The sequence below is a fragment of the Schistocerca gregaria genome, unplaced genomic scaffold, assembly GCF_023897955.1.
Source record: "Schistocerca gregaria isolate iqSchGreg1 unplaced genomic scaffold, iqSchGreg1.2 ptg000371l, whole genome shotgun sequence".
NCBI lineage: Eukaryota > Metazoa > Arthropoda > Insecta > Orthoptera > Acrididae > Schistocerca > Schistocerca gregaria.
The window spans coordinates 1120310-1137035 of record NW_026061822.1 but is presented as its reverse complement, the minus strand read 5'-3'; the positions used below and the strand labels follow the sequence as shown (position 1 = coordinate 1137035).

At 41.6% G+C, this 16726-nt stretch overlaps 1 non-coding gene across 1 annotated transcript; it reads right to left on the bottom strand.

Moving 5' to 3' along the window:
• Positions 1–16225: 16225 nt before the first annotated feature.
• Trnat-ugu (transfer RNA threonine (anticodon UGU)) lies at positions 16226–16300 on the bottom strand. Its single transcript has one exon. It is a non-coding gene; the product is annotated as a tRNA-Thr (tRNA).
• Between the last annotated feature and the right edge of the window lie 426 nt (positions 16301–16726).

Here is a 16726-nt window from a genome sequence, read left to right as displayed (position 1 = left end):
GCGACCACCTGCAAATGGGTGCAACCTGTACCCTTCATGGCATCCGGAAGGACCCTTTCCACATCTGGAATGACTCACCCCGGTATGCAAACGGATTGCACATTGGTTTTCTTCCCCTCTCTTGCTGTCATATCCCTAAGGGGCCCCATTACGCGCCTGACGTTGGAGCTCCCAACTACCAGTAAGACCACCCTCTGCGACTGCTCGGATCTTTGTAGACTGAGGGGCAACCCCTGGAACAGGACAAGCAGCCACGTCAGGCCGAAGATCAGTATCGGCCTGAGACAGCCCCGGACTTGCGCCCTTCTGAGCACAACTTGATTCCTGACGTGAATGTAGCGTTCTCGCTTTCCGCGTCTGGGTTCCCGGGTTCGATTCACGGCGGGGTCAGGGATTTTGTCTGCCTCGTGATGGCTGGGTGTTGTGTGATGTCCTTAGGTTAGTTACGTTTAAGTAGTTCTACGTTCTAGGGGACTGATGACCATAGATGTTAAGACCCATAGTGCTCAGAGCCATTTGCACCATTTGTCAGACTTTGGGGTATTCGGTTCGGAGCTGTTATGGAGATACGTCAGACAATAGACCGCTCCATTCGAACTACCTATACAACTGGCGTAGTTAGGGGTATCTTGCTCTTTCGACATCACTGGCGATGGCTTATATACATGAGCTGTTCAAAAAATATCCGACCTTTTTTAATTGTTGAAATCAACAATGGTATCAGGGCGCGCATGCGCTCATGTTTTCAGGCATACATAGCACACATACCCGATTTTCTCCACTACTTCGGAACACTTGCAAGTGGTACACGTTGGATTTAGTATTCTGAGCAAAATGACGTCTTTACATCACATTTGGCTCCAAGCTTGGCGATTCTCAAGTTGAAACCATCGTGTGTTTGTGGACAAAGTAATGGGTACTGCAGGGCTAAAGGAGTGGTACAACAATTTGAAAGGTAGCCGCTAATCAATGAAGACAGAAGCCACTTAAGGTACGCCCGCAATATCCGCAAATCAGGTCGTTACTGATCCCGCAATATTGCTGGTGAAGCAGAATGGACGAATCACTATCAGAGAAGTTGCAGTCTAATCTAAAAGCCGTAAAGTCAACTAAATAACTAGGTGTTACAATAACTATCGTCCGCCCGCGGTAGCTGAGTGGTCAGCACGACAAACTGTCAATCCTAAAAGACCGGGTTAGATTCCCGGCTGGGTCGGAGATTTTCTCCGCTCAGGGACTGGGTGTTGTGTTGTACTAATCATCATTTCATCCCCATCGACGCGCAAGTCGTCGAAGTGGCGTCAAATCGAAAGACTTGCACCAGGCGAACGGTCTACCCGATGGGAGGCCCTCGTCACACGCCTTTATTATTATACAATAATGAACAACTTACATTGGAAAGAACACATAGAAAATGTTGCGGTTAAGGTTAACCAAATACTGCATTTTATTGGCACGACACTTAGAAAACGTAACAGACCTACAAAGGAGACTGCCTACACTACGCTTGTCCGTCCTCTTTTAGAATACTGCTGGGAAATGTGGGATCCTTACAAGATAGGACTGACGGAGTAGATCGAAAAAGTCCAAAGAAAGGCAGCACGTCCTTCTATTATCGCGAAATATGAGAGAGTGTGTCACACAAATGATACAGGATTTTGGCTGGACATCTTTAAAAGAAAAGCGTTTTTCGTTGGGACGGAATCTTCTCACAAAATTCCAATCACCAACTTTTTCCTCCGAATGCGAAAATATTTTGTTGACACCGACCTACGTAGGGAGAAACGACCACAACGATAAAATAAGGGAAGTCAGAGCTCGTATGGAAAGACACAGGTGATCATTCTTTCCGGGTGCTATGCGAGATTGGAATAATAGATACTTGTGAAGATGGTTCGATGAACTATCTGCCAGGCACTTAAATGTGATTTGCAGAGTATCCATGTAGATGCAAGTATAGGTGGTCACATTTTTGCTATCCCCTGTATGTGCATATCGCTTCACACGAACTTTGTTACCTCTATGTCGATATCTGCATCATTTTCGAAATATGTGAGCTTTCTTATATTATCTGTAATGTTAATATACAACATGAACAGTAAGGCTCCCAACACACTTCCCTCTGGCACAAGTGGTTACTTTTACATGTATAGATGAACTCTCCATTCAGGATGAGAAAGAGTCTGAAGGTAAATGGAAAAAAGGAGAGAGAATACAATACTAACGAGAGTGATTACGAGGAAAGTTCGGACTGTCAATGTGTATATTGTGGTGGGTTATATTCAAAATCAGTTGGAGGTTGGGTCGCTTGTTCCACGTGCAAAAAATGGACACACGATTCTTGTGCAGGAATAGATAGCGAAGATGATGAGTGTCTCCCCGTGTGTGAATTTTGTAAACAGCCTCAAGAAAAGGATACGATACATGAAAACTGTAGTTTGATATTAATACTCACTTTAAACTAAAAAAAAAAATACCGAGCAAGCCAATATTTTCTGCATTTCCGATAATTTTATACGTTTTTGTAATCACTTGTATTTACCACCCCATTCTGTCTCTTGCAAATGATATAAATTTCTGTTTTTGAGTGAGAAAATATTGTTGTTTTATTTTATGGCAATGTTCTTGTATTTTTGTGATTAATACATCATAATGTGTTCATATAAAAATTTGTAACTCTCTTATTTATCAATTTTGTACATTTAATCAAAGTTATCAACTGTGTACCCCATTATATCTTGGATTCCCCAACGTGTTGGATAAGAAAGATAAAAATACAATCACTACTCGTTTCTTCAACGACAATTTAAGCTGTGTTCTGTGGTTCCTCCCAGAGTTCATCACGATATATTACGAAAAAAATCATAGTTAACTAACATTATAAATTGCTCTAGAAACGAAGGCAATAACAGTTAACATTTAATAAGGCCACTGGTATCCTTCGAAATGCAACTAATCAACGTCATGCAGAACGTCATGGGTCACAGCGGATGGGTGGAATCGAAATATGACATTTACCCACGATCGCTTCTTTTTGTCAATTTGTGCCATTAATTTCTCTGCTCCCTAATCTGATTTCGTATCTCCCCATCAGCTATTCGATCAAAACTTTTTTAGCATTCTTCTACACCACCACATTACGGAAGTTTCTAGTCGTCTCCTGTTTGGGGAACCAGGTATGTTAACTACTGATTCGCAATATATTTATTCCGGAAGGCAAAAGGAACCCCGAAAACAATAAAAATAATTTTGTTTATTGGTGATTGTACCAGTTTTATTTACACTTAGTGCGAATATGGAAGTATTTTAGTCCAAATCCTTATTTGAAGGTCCTAAATGTCGATTTAAATGGCAGCTTGCTATGTAAGACATGCCCACTTGTTTCTCTGTGCCAGCTCTTCTTTGAGATGATAAGCCTAGGGACATTTTACCCGTAGCTTTGAGCTTTCACCTATTGAATACATTTTTTCTTGTCTCGTAGTCAGTTGTTTGCTACAGTAATAACGTTTCTGAACAAAACAAATGCCAAGATCTACCCACAAAGTTTTCGAGAGAAGTTCTAGAAGACCTGCAAGAAATAAAAAAAGTAAATATCATGAAACAAATGTTATGTTTTTGTACAGCATGCGTACTATTGCAAAGTGAAAGAAACTATGAATTTAAATGAGTGCATGTACGTTGTTAAGTGCAATACAACTTTAAATTTTCCGTAACTTTTCTAACTAAATGTACCTTTCCTCTCAAACCATTTATCCTAGAACCGTGGAATTCTAACGGTCAGTTTCCTTACTCGAGGGCATGAAGAGTCGAGGGATATGAAAGGAAAGCAGTGGTTGGGAAGGGAGTGAGACAGGGTTGTAGCCTATCCCCGATGTTATTCAATCTGTCTGCTGAGCAAGCAGTAAAGGAAACAAAAGAAAACTTCGGAGTAGAAATTAAAAACCATGGAGAAGTTGTATTATAATGAACACTATGGTCTTTTTGTGTTTGAAATTTGCCCGCAAAACCTGTCTTTCAAAATTTTTCTTAAAATTTCACTATGAATATATTATTCATGAAAAATTGGTAAGTTAATTACTTTGGTGCAAGAAAGTCTCCATCATTAAGGAGAACGATTTTTTCAATAACTTGCCGGCAGCCATAAAAAGCTTTACTACTGACAGATTTCACTTTACGAGGAGCCTAAAGAATTTCTTGCTAACCATCTCTTCCTACACCATTAATGAATTGAATTATTTAGTAGTACTAGCGCGCGCGCGCGCGATAGAGAGAGAGAGAGAGAGAGAGAGAGAGAGAGAGAGAGAGAGAGAGAGAGAGAGAGAGAGAGAGAGAGAGGGGGGGTCAAATAATACGTGTACAATCAGAAGTGTGACTAAATATTCATTCCTCGTTCATGATCAGTCCATTTGCGGTCTGTGGATAATAAAGTAGCATATTATTTTCCCATTGAGTATCTCCCCATTATGGATCAATTTCAATGGTAAGTACATATAATCTAACCCTCTTGTCTGCCCCAATTCTGTTGAAGGTTACACATCAGACAAATACCTTGCTGTTGTTGTTGTTTTTGTTGTTGTTGTCTTCAGTCCACAGACTGGTTTGATGCAGCTCTCCATGCTACTGTATCTTGCGGAAGCTTCATCTCCCAGTACCCACTGCAACCTACATCCTTGTGAATCTGCTTAGTGTATTCATCTCCTGGTCTCCCTCCTCGATTTTTACCCTCCACGCTGCCCTCCAATATTAAATTGGTGATCCCTTAATGCCTCAGAACGTGTCCTACCATCCGACCCCATCTTCTAGTCAAGTTGTGCCACAAAGTTCCCTCTCCAGAATCCTTTTCAATACCTCCACATTAGTTATGTGATCTACCCATCTAATCTTCAACATTCTTCTGTATCACCACATTTCGAAAGCTTCTATTATCTTCATGTTCAAACTATTTATTGTCCATTATTCACTTCCATACGTGGCTACACTCCATACAAATACTCGGAGAAAAGACTTCCTGATACCTAAAGCTATACTCGATGTTAACAAATTTTTCTTCTTTAGAAACACTTTCCTTACCATTGACAGTCGACATTTTATATCCTCTCTACTTCGACCGTCATCAGTTATTTTGCTCCCTAAATAGCGAAACTCCTTTACTACTTTAAATGTCTCATTTCCTAATCTAATTCCCTCAGCATCACCCACCTTAATTCGACTACATTCCATTATCCTCGTTTTGCTTTTATTGATGCTGATCTTATATCATCCTTTCAGGACACTTCATTCTGTTCAGCTACTCTTCTAGGTTCTTTGCTGTCTCTGAATTAGAACGTCATCGGCAAACCTCAAGGTTTTAGTTTCTTATCCATGGATTTTAATTTCTACTCAGAATTTTTCTCCTGTATCCTTTACTGCTTGCTCAATAAACAGATTGAATAACATTGGGGATAGTCTACAACCCTGTCTCATTCCCTTCCCAACCACTGCTTCCCTTTCATATCCCTCGACTCTTATAACTGCCACCTCCTTTCTGTACAAATTGTAAATTGCCTTTCGCTCCCTGTATTTTACCCCTGCCACCTTCAGAATTTGAAAGAGAGTATTCCAGTCAACATTGTCAAAAGATTTCTCTAAGTCTACAAATGTTAGAAACGTAGGTTTGCCTTTCCTTAATCTACTTTATAAGATAAGTCGTAGGGTCAGTATTGCCTCACATGTTCCAGTATTTCTACGGAATCCAAACTGGTCTTCCCTGGGGTCGGCTTCTACCATTTTTTCCATTCGTCTGTAAAGAATTTGCGTTAGTATTTTGCAGTTGTGACTTATTAAATTGATAGTTCGGTAATTTTCACATCTGTCAACACCAGCTTTCTTTGAAATTGGAATTATTTCATTCTTCTTGAAGTCTGACGGTATTTCGGCTGTCTCATGCATATTGCTCTTCAGACGGTAACGTTCTGTGAGAGCTGGGTCTCCCAAGCCTGTCAGTAGTTCTAATGGAATGTTGCCTACTCCCGGAACCTTATTTCCACTAAGGTCTTTCAGTGCTCTGTCAAACTCTTCACGCAGTATGTCATCTCCTATTTCATCTACATCCTCTTCCATTTCCATTATATTGTCCTCAAGTACATTGCCCTTGTATAGATCCTCTATATACACCTTCCACCTTTCTGCAATCCCTTCTTTGCTGATAACAGGGTTTCCATCTGAGCTCTTGATATGCATACAAGTGAATCTCTTTTCTCTAAAGGTCTCTTTAATTTTCCTTTAGGCAGTATCTATCATAACCCTATTGATATGCGCCTCTACATCTTTACGTTTGTCCTCTAGATATCCCTGCTTAGCCATATTGCACTTTCTGTCAATTTCATTTTTGAGACGTTTGAATTTCTTTTTGTCGGCTTAATTTACAGCATTTTTGTATTTTCTCCTTTCATAAATTAAATTCAATATATCTTCTGTTACCCTCTTTCTTAGCGCATGTCAAGTTCAGTAGGCCCAAATTGAGGAGCAAATCTTCAAGGTCATGGAACGTGTCAGTATCTACATCTACATCCGTACTCCGCAAGCCACCTGACGGTGTGTGGCGGAGGGTACCCTGAGTACCTCTATCGGTTCTCCCTTCTATTCCAGTCTCGTATTGTACGTGGAAAGAAGGATTCTCGGTATGCTTCTGTGTGGGCTCTAATCTCTCTGATTTTATCCTCGTGGTCTCTTCGCGAGATATAAGTAGGAAGGAGCAATACACTGTTTGACTCTTCGGTGAAGGTATGTTCTCGAAACTTCAACAAAAGCCCATACAGAGCTACGGAGCGTCTCTCCTGCAGAGTCTTCCTCTGGAGGTTATCTATCATCTCCGTAACGCTTTCGCGATTACTAAATGATCCTGCAACGAAGCGCGCTGCTCTCCGTTGGATCTTCTCTATCTCTTCTATCAACCCTATCTGGTGCGGATCCCACACTGCTGAGCAGTATTCAAGCAGTGGGCGAACAAGCGTACTGTAACCTACTTCCTTTGTTGTCGGATTGCATTTCCTTAGGATTCTTCCAATGAATCTCAGTCTGGCATCTGCTTTACCGACGATCAACTTTATATGATCATTCCATTTTAAATCACTCCTAATGCGTACTCCCAGATAATTTATGGAATTAACTGCTTCCAGTTGCTGACCTGCTATTTTGTAGCTAAATGATAAGGGACCTATCTTTCTATATATTCGCATCACATTACACTTGTCTACATTGAAATTCAATTGCCATTCCGTGCACAATGGGTCAATTCGCTGCAGATCCTCCTGCATATCAGTACAATTTTCCATTGTTGCAACCGCTCGATACACCACAGCATCATCTGCAAAAAGCCTCAGAGACTTTCCGATGTCATCCACCAGGTCATTTATGAATATTGTGAATAGCAACGGTCCTATGACACTCCCCTGCGGCACACCTGAAATTACTCTTACTTCGGAAGACTTCTCTCCATTGAGAATGACATGCTGCGTTCTGTTATCTAGGAACTCCTCGATCCAAGCACACAACTGATCTGATAGTCCGTATGCTCTTACTTTGTTCATTAAACGACTGTGGGGAACTGTGTCAAACGCCTTGCGGAAGTCAAGAAACACGGCATCTACCTGTGAACCCGTGTCTAAGGCCCTCTGAGTCTCGTGGACGAATAGCGCGAGCTGGGTTTCACACGGCCGTCTTTTTCGAAACCCATGCTGATTCCTACAGAGTAGATTTCTAGTCTCCAGAAAAGACACTATACTCGAACATAATACGTGTTCCAAAATTCTACAACTGATCGACGTTAGAGATATAGGTCTATAGTTCTGCACATCTGTTCGACGTCCCTTCTTGAAAACGGGGATGACCTGTGCCCTTTTCCAATCCTTTGGAACGCTTCGCTATTCTAGAGACCTACGGTACACCGCTGCAAGAAGGGGGGCAAGTTCCTTCGCGTACTCTGTGTAAATTCGAACTGGTATCCCATTAGGACCAGAGGGCTTTCCTCTTTTGAGCGATTTTAATTGTTTCTCTATCCCTCTGTCGTCTATTTCGATATCTACCATTTTGTCAACTATGCGACTTCAAGAGAAGGAAGCACAGTGCAGTCTTCCTCTGTGACACAGCTTTGGAAGAAGACATTTAGTATTTCGGCCGTTAGTCTGTCATCCTCTGTTTCAGTACCATTTTGGTCACAGAGTGTCTGGACATTTTGTTTTGATCCACCTACCGCTTTGACATAGGACCAAAATTTCTTAGGATTTTCTGCAGAGTCAGTACATACAACTTTACCTTCGAATTCATTGAAAGCCTCTCTCATAGCCCTCCTCACACTACATTTCGCTTCGCGTAATTTTTGTTTGTCTGCAAGGCTTTGGCTATGTTTATGTTTGCTTGTAAGTTCCCTTTGCTTCCGCAGCAGTTTTCTAATTTGGTTGTTGTACCACGGTGGCTCTTTTCCATTTCTTACGTTCTTGCTTGGTACATACTCATCTAACGCATATTGTACGATGGTTTTGAACTTTGTCCACTGATCCTCAACACTATCTGTACTTGAGACAAAACTTTTGTGTTGAGCCGTCAGGTACTCTGTAATCTGCTTTTTGTCACTTTTGCTAAACAGAAAAATCTTATTACCTTTTTTAATATTTCTATTTACGGCTGAAATCGTCGATGCAGTAACCGCTTTATGATCGCTGATTCCCTGTTCTGCATTAACTGATTCAAATATTTCGGGTCTGTTTGTCACCAGAAGGTCTAATATATTATCGCCACGAGTCGGTTCTGTGTTTAACTGCTCAAGGTAGTTTTCAGATAAAGCACTTAAAAATATTTCACTGGATTCTCTGTCCCTGCCACCCGTTATGAACGTTTGAGTCTCCCAGTCCATATCCAGCAAATTAAAATCTCCACCTAGAACTATAACATGGTGGGGAAATCTACTCGAAATATTTTCCAAATTATTCTTCTGGTGCTGAGCCACAACAGCTGCTGAGCCTGGGGCCTATAGAGACATCCAATTACCATGTCTGAGCCTGCTTTAACCGTGACCTTCACCCAAATCATTTCACAATTAGAATCTCCGTCAATTTCCTTCGATACTATTGCACTTCTTATCGCTATAAACACACCTCCCCCTTTACTGTCCAGCCTTTCTCTGCGATATACATTCTAAGATGAGTTTAGGATTTCATTACTGTTTACATGTGGTTTCAGCCAACTTTCTGTCCCTAGTACTATATGGGCGTTGTGACCGTTTATTAATGAGAGCAATTCTGGGACCTTTCTATAGACGCTCCTGCAGTTTACTATTAGCACATTAATATTTTTATTCCCTGTTGCATTTTGCCTACTCCTGCCTTGAAGCGTCTCAGGAGGCGTCTTGTCGGGCCTAGGGAGGGAATTCTCTAACCTAAAAAAAAAACCACATGTGCACTCCACACGTACTCCGCTACCCTTGTAGCCGCTTCCGGCGTGTAGTGCACGCCTGACCTATTCAGGGGGACCCTACATTTCTCCACCCCATTGTAGAGGTCGAGAAATTTGCACCCCAGCTCTCCGCAGAATCGTCTGAGCCTCGTTTAAGCCTTCCACTCGGCTCCAAACCAGAGGACCGCGATCGGTTCTAGTAACGATACTACAAATAGTCAGCTCTGATTCCACCCCGCGAGCGAGGCTTTCTGCCTTCACCAACTCCGCCAACCGCCTGTAGGAACTGAGGATGACCTCTGAACCAAGACGGCAGGAGTCATTGGTGCCGACATCAGCAACAATTTGCAGTCGGGTGCACCCAGTGCTCTCTATCGCCGCCGGTAGGGCCCCCTCCACATCTCGGATGAGACCCCCCGGCAAGCAGACAGAGTGAACACTGGCCTTCTTCCCCGACCTTTCCGCTATTTCCCTAAGGGGCTCCATCACCAGCCTAACGTTGGAGCTCCCAATAACTAATAAACCCCTCCCCCCGTGTGCCTGCTCGGACCTTGCTGAAGGAGCAGCCACATGTCCATTCACAGGCAGAGCGGGCGATGCCACATGGCCAGCCTCAACATTGACCCTCCGCCTCGTGCGCCGCGAACGCCGCTGAACCGGCCACTCCCCTTGGGGAGAGGGTGGCCCAACCGCGCCCGGTACCCGCGAAGATGTCTCGACAGCAGGGACAGTGGGTGAAGCATCTAACACCTGGGGTGCACCATGCGACGCACCAGACTCCCCACTGCCGCTACACTCCGGGGCAGCAGCCTGAAGACGGCTGACCGCGGCCATCAACACGCTCAGCTGTTCGCGAAGAGTGGCCAGCGTCCGTACACATAAGTCACACATCCTATCCATCCTAAGGAATCAATTTACTGAAGAGACTTAATCAACTTTTAAGTAGACTGCTAATTCATTAAGGGCGGCTGATTACTGACTAAACTGTGATTGCTAACCTCTTCTTGTAGAAAACAATGAAAATAGCACTACCTGTCTCTGGACTGCATTCGAAACAAACACTAGCACTACTGGCACTATGGCTGACTACAAGGACACTCTCTGACTGTATTCAAAACAAACACGAAATCTATGTAACTCTATTACTAGCACTTGACAATTAAAACTTCCTAAAAGCAAAAACACACGGAAGAAGAAGTGACAAGTAAGAAAAATACAGTTAATACTTAAATTAAGGTAGCTCGCTGAACAGCAGACGTGAAGCAGACGGCGGTTAGGGCGACACATGAACTTACAACATAAAAGTAATAAGAGATAAAAATACATATTCATGAACCTGAGAGAAAATCAGTGGATAAGTTTAAGCAAACGCTATCAGCAGTACAATGAGAATCAGCTTAATTTTTCAATTAACTCCTCGACAGAATAGAAGGAGTGACCCACGAGGAAACACTCCAGTTTCGATTTGAAAGCGCGTGGATTACTGCTAAGATTTTTGAATTCGAGTGGCAGCTTATTGAAAATGGATGCAGCAGTATACTGCACACATTTCTGAACAAGAGTTAAGGAAGTCCGATCCAAATGGAGGTTTGATTTCTCCCGAGTATTAACCGAGTGAAAGCTACTTATTGTTGGAAATAAACTAATATTGGTAACAAGAAACGACAATAAGGAATATACATATTGAGAGGCCAACGTCAAAATACCCAGACTCCCTGAACAGAGGTCGACAAGAGTTTCATGAACTCACACCACTTTTTGCCCGAACCTCCAGTTTCTGAGCCAAAAATATCCTTCTAGAATGGGAAGAGTTACCCAAAAACATAATACCATGCGACATAAGTGAATGGAAATAATCAAAGTAGACTAATTTACTTGTCGAAGTATCACTCATTTTCGGTACCGTTTGAATAGTGAAAATGGCAGTATTAAGCCTTTGAACAAGATCCTGAACGTGGGCTTTCCACAACACCTTACTATTTATTTGAACACCTAGGAATTTGAACCGTTCAGTTTCACTGATCATATGCCCATGCTGTGAGATTAAAACGTCAGGTTTTGTTGAATTGTGTGTTAGAAACTGTAAAAACTGAATCTTACTCTGATTTAACGTTAGTTTATTTTGTACAAGCCATGGACTGAGGCCATGTACTGCACTACTTGAAACGGAGTCAATGTTGCACACAACATCCTTTACTACCAAGCTAGTGTCATCAGCAAACAGAAATATTTTAGAGTTACCTGTAATACTTGAGGGCATATCATTTATATAAATAAGGAACTGGAGCGGCCCCAACACTGATCCCTGAGGAACCCCCTCCCCCTTGACAGTACACCACTCAGATCCCCATCACACAGTATTACTTTCCCCCATTCCTGTAGATCGCTCCCTAATGCACTTCCTGAAACACTCTAAAACTTCTGATTCTGTCAGTTCTTTCAGGTCCCATCTCCTTAAATTCCCACCTTTTTCCAGTTTCTTCAGATTTAATCTACAGTTCATAATCAATATATTGTGATCAGAGTCCACATTTGCCCCTGGAAATGTCATACAATTTAAAATCTGGTTCCTAAATCTCTGTCTTACCATTATATAATCTATATGAAATATTGCAGTACCTCCAGGTCTCTTTCACGTAAACAACCTTTTTTCACGATTTTTGAACCAAGTGTTAGCTATGATTAAGTTATGCTCTGGGCAAAAGCCTACCAGGCGGCTTCCTCTTTCATTTTTTACCCCCATTCCATATTCACCTACTACGTTTCCTTTTCTTCCATTTCCTACTGTCGAGTTCCAGTCACCCATTAATATTAAATTTTCATCTCCCATCACTATCTGAATGATTTCTTTTATCTCATCACACATTCCATCAATTTCTTCATCATCTGAGGACTACTTTTACGACTTTGGTAGGCGTGGGATTCGTGGCTATCTTGGCCACAACAATGCATTCACTATGCTGTTTGTAGTAGCTTACCCACATTCCTATTTTTATTAATTATTAGACCTACTCATGCATTAGCTTCATATTAGCCTTCCTAATACTTAAATCTATATTCGATGTTAACAATGACGCCGGTGGATGGACTATCACGAAATTACTGACCGTCGAGAAAGTCACAAATATAACCGACAAGCTAATGGGCCCTTCACAGGAAAACGTTTTTCGCCGGAAAACGGGAACCCAGCAAATGAGTAAAAAAATGTATATTCACTGACAAAAAAAATAGTGTACGCACACAACTTACACAACAATAGTCTGGGATTACTCTATTACGTAATACAGTTTTTGTGATTGTATCTTGCAGCTTTAGTTATTTTTAATTAAAAGAGGCTTTAAAAGGACAGAAAGAACGTGTTGGCCTACGCTACAGATCGTTCTGTTAGCACAGTCTTTACTTTGTAATCACTTTCGTTGACTTCGGCAACTCTCAACTAAAATCTCCAACCTAACCGAGACAATGTGCTACGATACAGCCGAGATCATGACAAGAGAATGGGCTACATCACACTCGAAGTAAATTTATATAGGTAAGGATCCCCATGACCTGTGTACGTCTATTATAAAAAATCTCCAAGCCACTCTCCTCAAATAGATCGCAATCTTCTCTTGACCTTCAACTGTTACTATTTCAGAATTAAAAACCAGATTCAAAGAAAATTTGGCTACCAGTCACAAAACTAGAAAAATAAAAATAATAAAAGTGAGAACGTGAAACATGTTAGCAATAACCATAAACAGGAGATTTTACAGAAAATAAAATTGAGAAAGGAAATCATTAATATTATCGACCGTTTAGGAACTCTAGGCTACGAAAGGGATGAAACCACATATCGAATAACTGGTGGAAGAGTTAGTGTCTTTTAAGATTAAATCCAAACAAGAATTAGAAAAAAATATATCGAAGCAAGGCCTCTATTACGAGAAATAGCTAAATCTCGAGACAAATTGTGTCCTTCTGTATTAGATGAAATGTTTTGGCCCCTAGTACGGATGAAACAGTATCTGCAGTATGAACAGGAACTTCGGACATGTATTTCATATTTCATCCAAGCCTGCAGTCTATAAATATTTAAACAAAATACTAAAACAAAATACGACTACAGGGGAATTACTTACGAAGTAGTTCTTGGTAAAGAAACACAGGACACTATTAAGTATGTAGGCTTAATACGAACTACAAGTGTGTTTATAAATCGCTATAGTTGCCTTGGACTAACGACGAGCGAGTATCATTACAACCTGTACGCTTTTCAAAGCTGTTATCCATGAAAAAGCTAAACAACGTATCGTGAACAAAATACAATTTAACACCGAAACAATGATATTAGCTTACAATGGGCACAGACTTTAGTCAATGGGCACTGTTGAAAATTCGTGCCAGACCAGCATTAGCACCCGAGTCCCCTGGTTATTAGGGAGAGGCAATGATCACTGTGTCCGAATTACGCAGTGGTCAACATAATAGCACAAACTGCCCGAGCATGCCGTTCGTTAGATCCAAATTCTCAATTTCTCCATAGACTGCTAATGCACTGCTCCTTGAACATAATACTCCTCCTCTTAATTATACAGTACATGGCCAAAAAAACAGACACCGAATATATGCAAACTTGGACTTACGAACATTGCAGACGTCGTCTATGTAACACACGTCAAACTTCAAAGAATTTACCAATTCGTGGCATGGTTTACTATAGACCACAAGTCAAGTAACGTAAAAAAAACACTGCGTCTATTGAGACCATGATTCAGAGTTAAAAAAAACTAATAAGTCGCCTACATATTACAGTTGCTGCCGAAAGAGGAGAACCATTATTTTCCCACAAAAGGAAATATAGTTAAAATTACGCTTCTATTTCGGTTAGTTTATGCTGTTACTAAAATTTGCAGTGAAAGTTACATAGTGGACTCTACCCTCCCCCCACCAGAAACGTAGTTATCGTGGCTGTTGTGAGACACTTGTACACAGTTAGAGAAAGTGTGTTAAATGTGGCGCGGACGGAAACACTAGGCTACGCTACAGGGCAATCTGCTCGCACAACGTTTAGTCGGCATTCATAATCGTTGGCGTAAACAACTCTCAATCAAATTACCACCTTCCAACCTAACTTAGATCTCGGGCTACACTACCAATCGGCCTGTCATCACAACCAAAAATTCATTGAGGGGGGTGGGGGGATTTCCTGTATCTCTCTCTGTAATGTATCTCTAGGCAAAACTGCCAGTTTTGTCAGACTCAACTGCAAGATTTACCAATGGTAAACACTTTTCAGACGGCTCGTAATTTTAGAATAGTCCTCTTCGTCTTACTTGGCATAAATTGTTCGCTGGCGTCCCAGCAGCTAGCTCCCTCAGTGTCTGCTTCTGCCATCGCACCACGCTAGTCTGCTGTTGTCCTAGCAGACCGAACGCACCGCAAATCCGACACCTTCGGAACCACTCACTGACCAGTTAGCAACTGAGCGGAACACTGTTTACTTCGTGAAAGGAAAACTATGCAAAGATGTACACTTAAATGGCACGACTGAGTAGCACACACACAGTAATATCTGAGGAATGTCCTTCGACACGCGCAGAACGAAAGTCTTCTCGCGAACGTACAGCGTCTCTGAAAAAAAATCTAGTGACTATATTCTGGCGTTACGGCCAGGTTCTCATACAAATGAGCAAAAAAGGGTACATTTGAAATTCTTTTTGAGACAATGAAAATACATTCGAAAGATCTGTTTGGGAATTACGAGTGATAATACTATGAGCTTAATTTTAGATTTTCAATAAAAAATGGCGCCCGTAATTATGATTTGATCAAGGGCTTGCGAGACTGGAGTACGCAGAGTGCGTGCAGTGTGGCACCTCAGATGTTACCTGAATTCAAAAATGGGTAACATCAGTTGATACTACATTATTTCTCTGAAATTGAAAATGGATAACATCAGTCGATAATACATAAAATTTATCGGAGCACATACCTAACCGCAATGAAACAACCTTAAATTTAACGATACAGTGCTAATTCGAACTTTGAGTTCGATTTTTGGGGGTTTGTTTCACTCCTTATGCCTACACAAAAATTAGTTAATATTAACAAATGTCATATTATAGCTATAAGTTCCTAAGAAAAGTGTTTACTTTTAGGGGTCAGAGGTAGAAGTTAAGAGATCGAACCACTTTTAATTTATGCTGCATGCCGTTCTGAGAAAATCGTTACTCGAAAAAAAAAGTGTTCAAAGTTTAGGGAAAACATTTAGTTATACTATTACTTCGATTTGCATGAACTGAGTGTTACATATATATTTTTAATGTCGCTGAAAACGAATCTGGAGTCAGATTTTCAATATTCAAAACAGCTAATCCAATACGGAGGGCAAACGATTATGTTTTGACCAATTTTTACCAAAAATGTATTTTCGTTATTTACGTTTAGTCTGCAAGTCAAGGAGTATTTATCAACCCTTCCTCTACCTCTGATTGTTCCTAGACAGCAACTTCCTGTTCTTCTTGGCAGGAAAAGCCGATCTGTCTAAGCTGGATATGCAGCACTCGACAGCCTGCACTTGATATTCGCCCGTATTTTCGGTGAGTATGTTTGCATGCATTCTGCAGTATGAATCCTTTTGAGCACGTGCGACACGGGACGAGTTATCATCTACATCTGTATGGAAACCCTGCAAAACACATTTAAGTGCCTGGCAAAGGGTTCATCGAATCACCTTCACAACTGATAATTAATTGAAACCCTCAGCTGCCGACAGGTGTTGTTGATATACTTCGATGGGGACAGCTGAAAAGTGAGCCCCTACTGGGACTCGAACCCAGAATCTCCTGCTTACAAGGCAGACGCTCAATCCATCTGAGCTATCGAGGGCACAAATGAACAGCACGACTGCAGGAATTTATCCCTCGCACGCTTCCCGTGAGACTCACATCCCCAACCGTCCACAATCCGATTACGTAATGTACTTAATAGGTATTTGTCCATCCACTCATTACTGGCTCACACTAAGGTGACGATTCCCGTAAGAGTTGCGGCAGCCTGTGCGCATTCGCACAGACGAAGGTCAATGGCTGGGAAACGTTTAACCAATAGATATGAAGATAGTAACTGTTCTCGAAAGAACAGGCGCCACTGACGACCGTGCAGCTCTTCTAGAATACATGATAGACCGGCCGATGTGGCCGAGCGGTTGTAGGCACTTCAGTCGGGAGCCACGCGAACGCTACGGTCGCAGGTTCAAATCCTGCCTCGAGCATGGATGTGTGTGATGTCCTTAGGTTAGTTAGGTTTAAGTCGT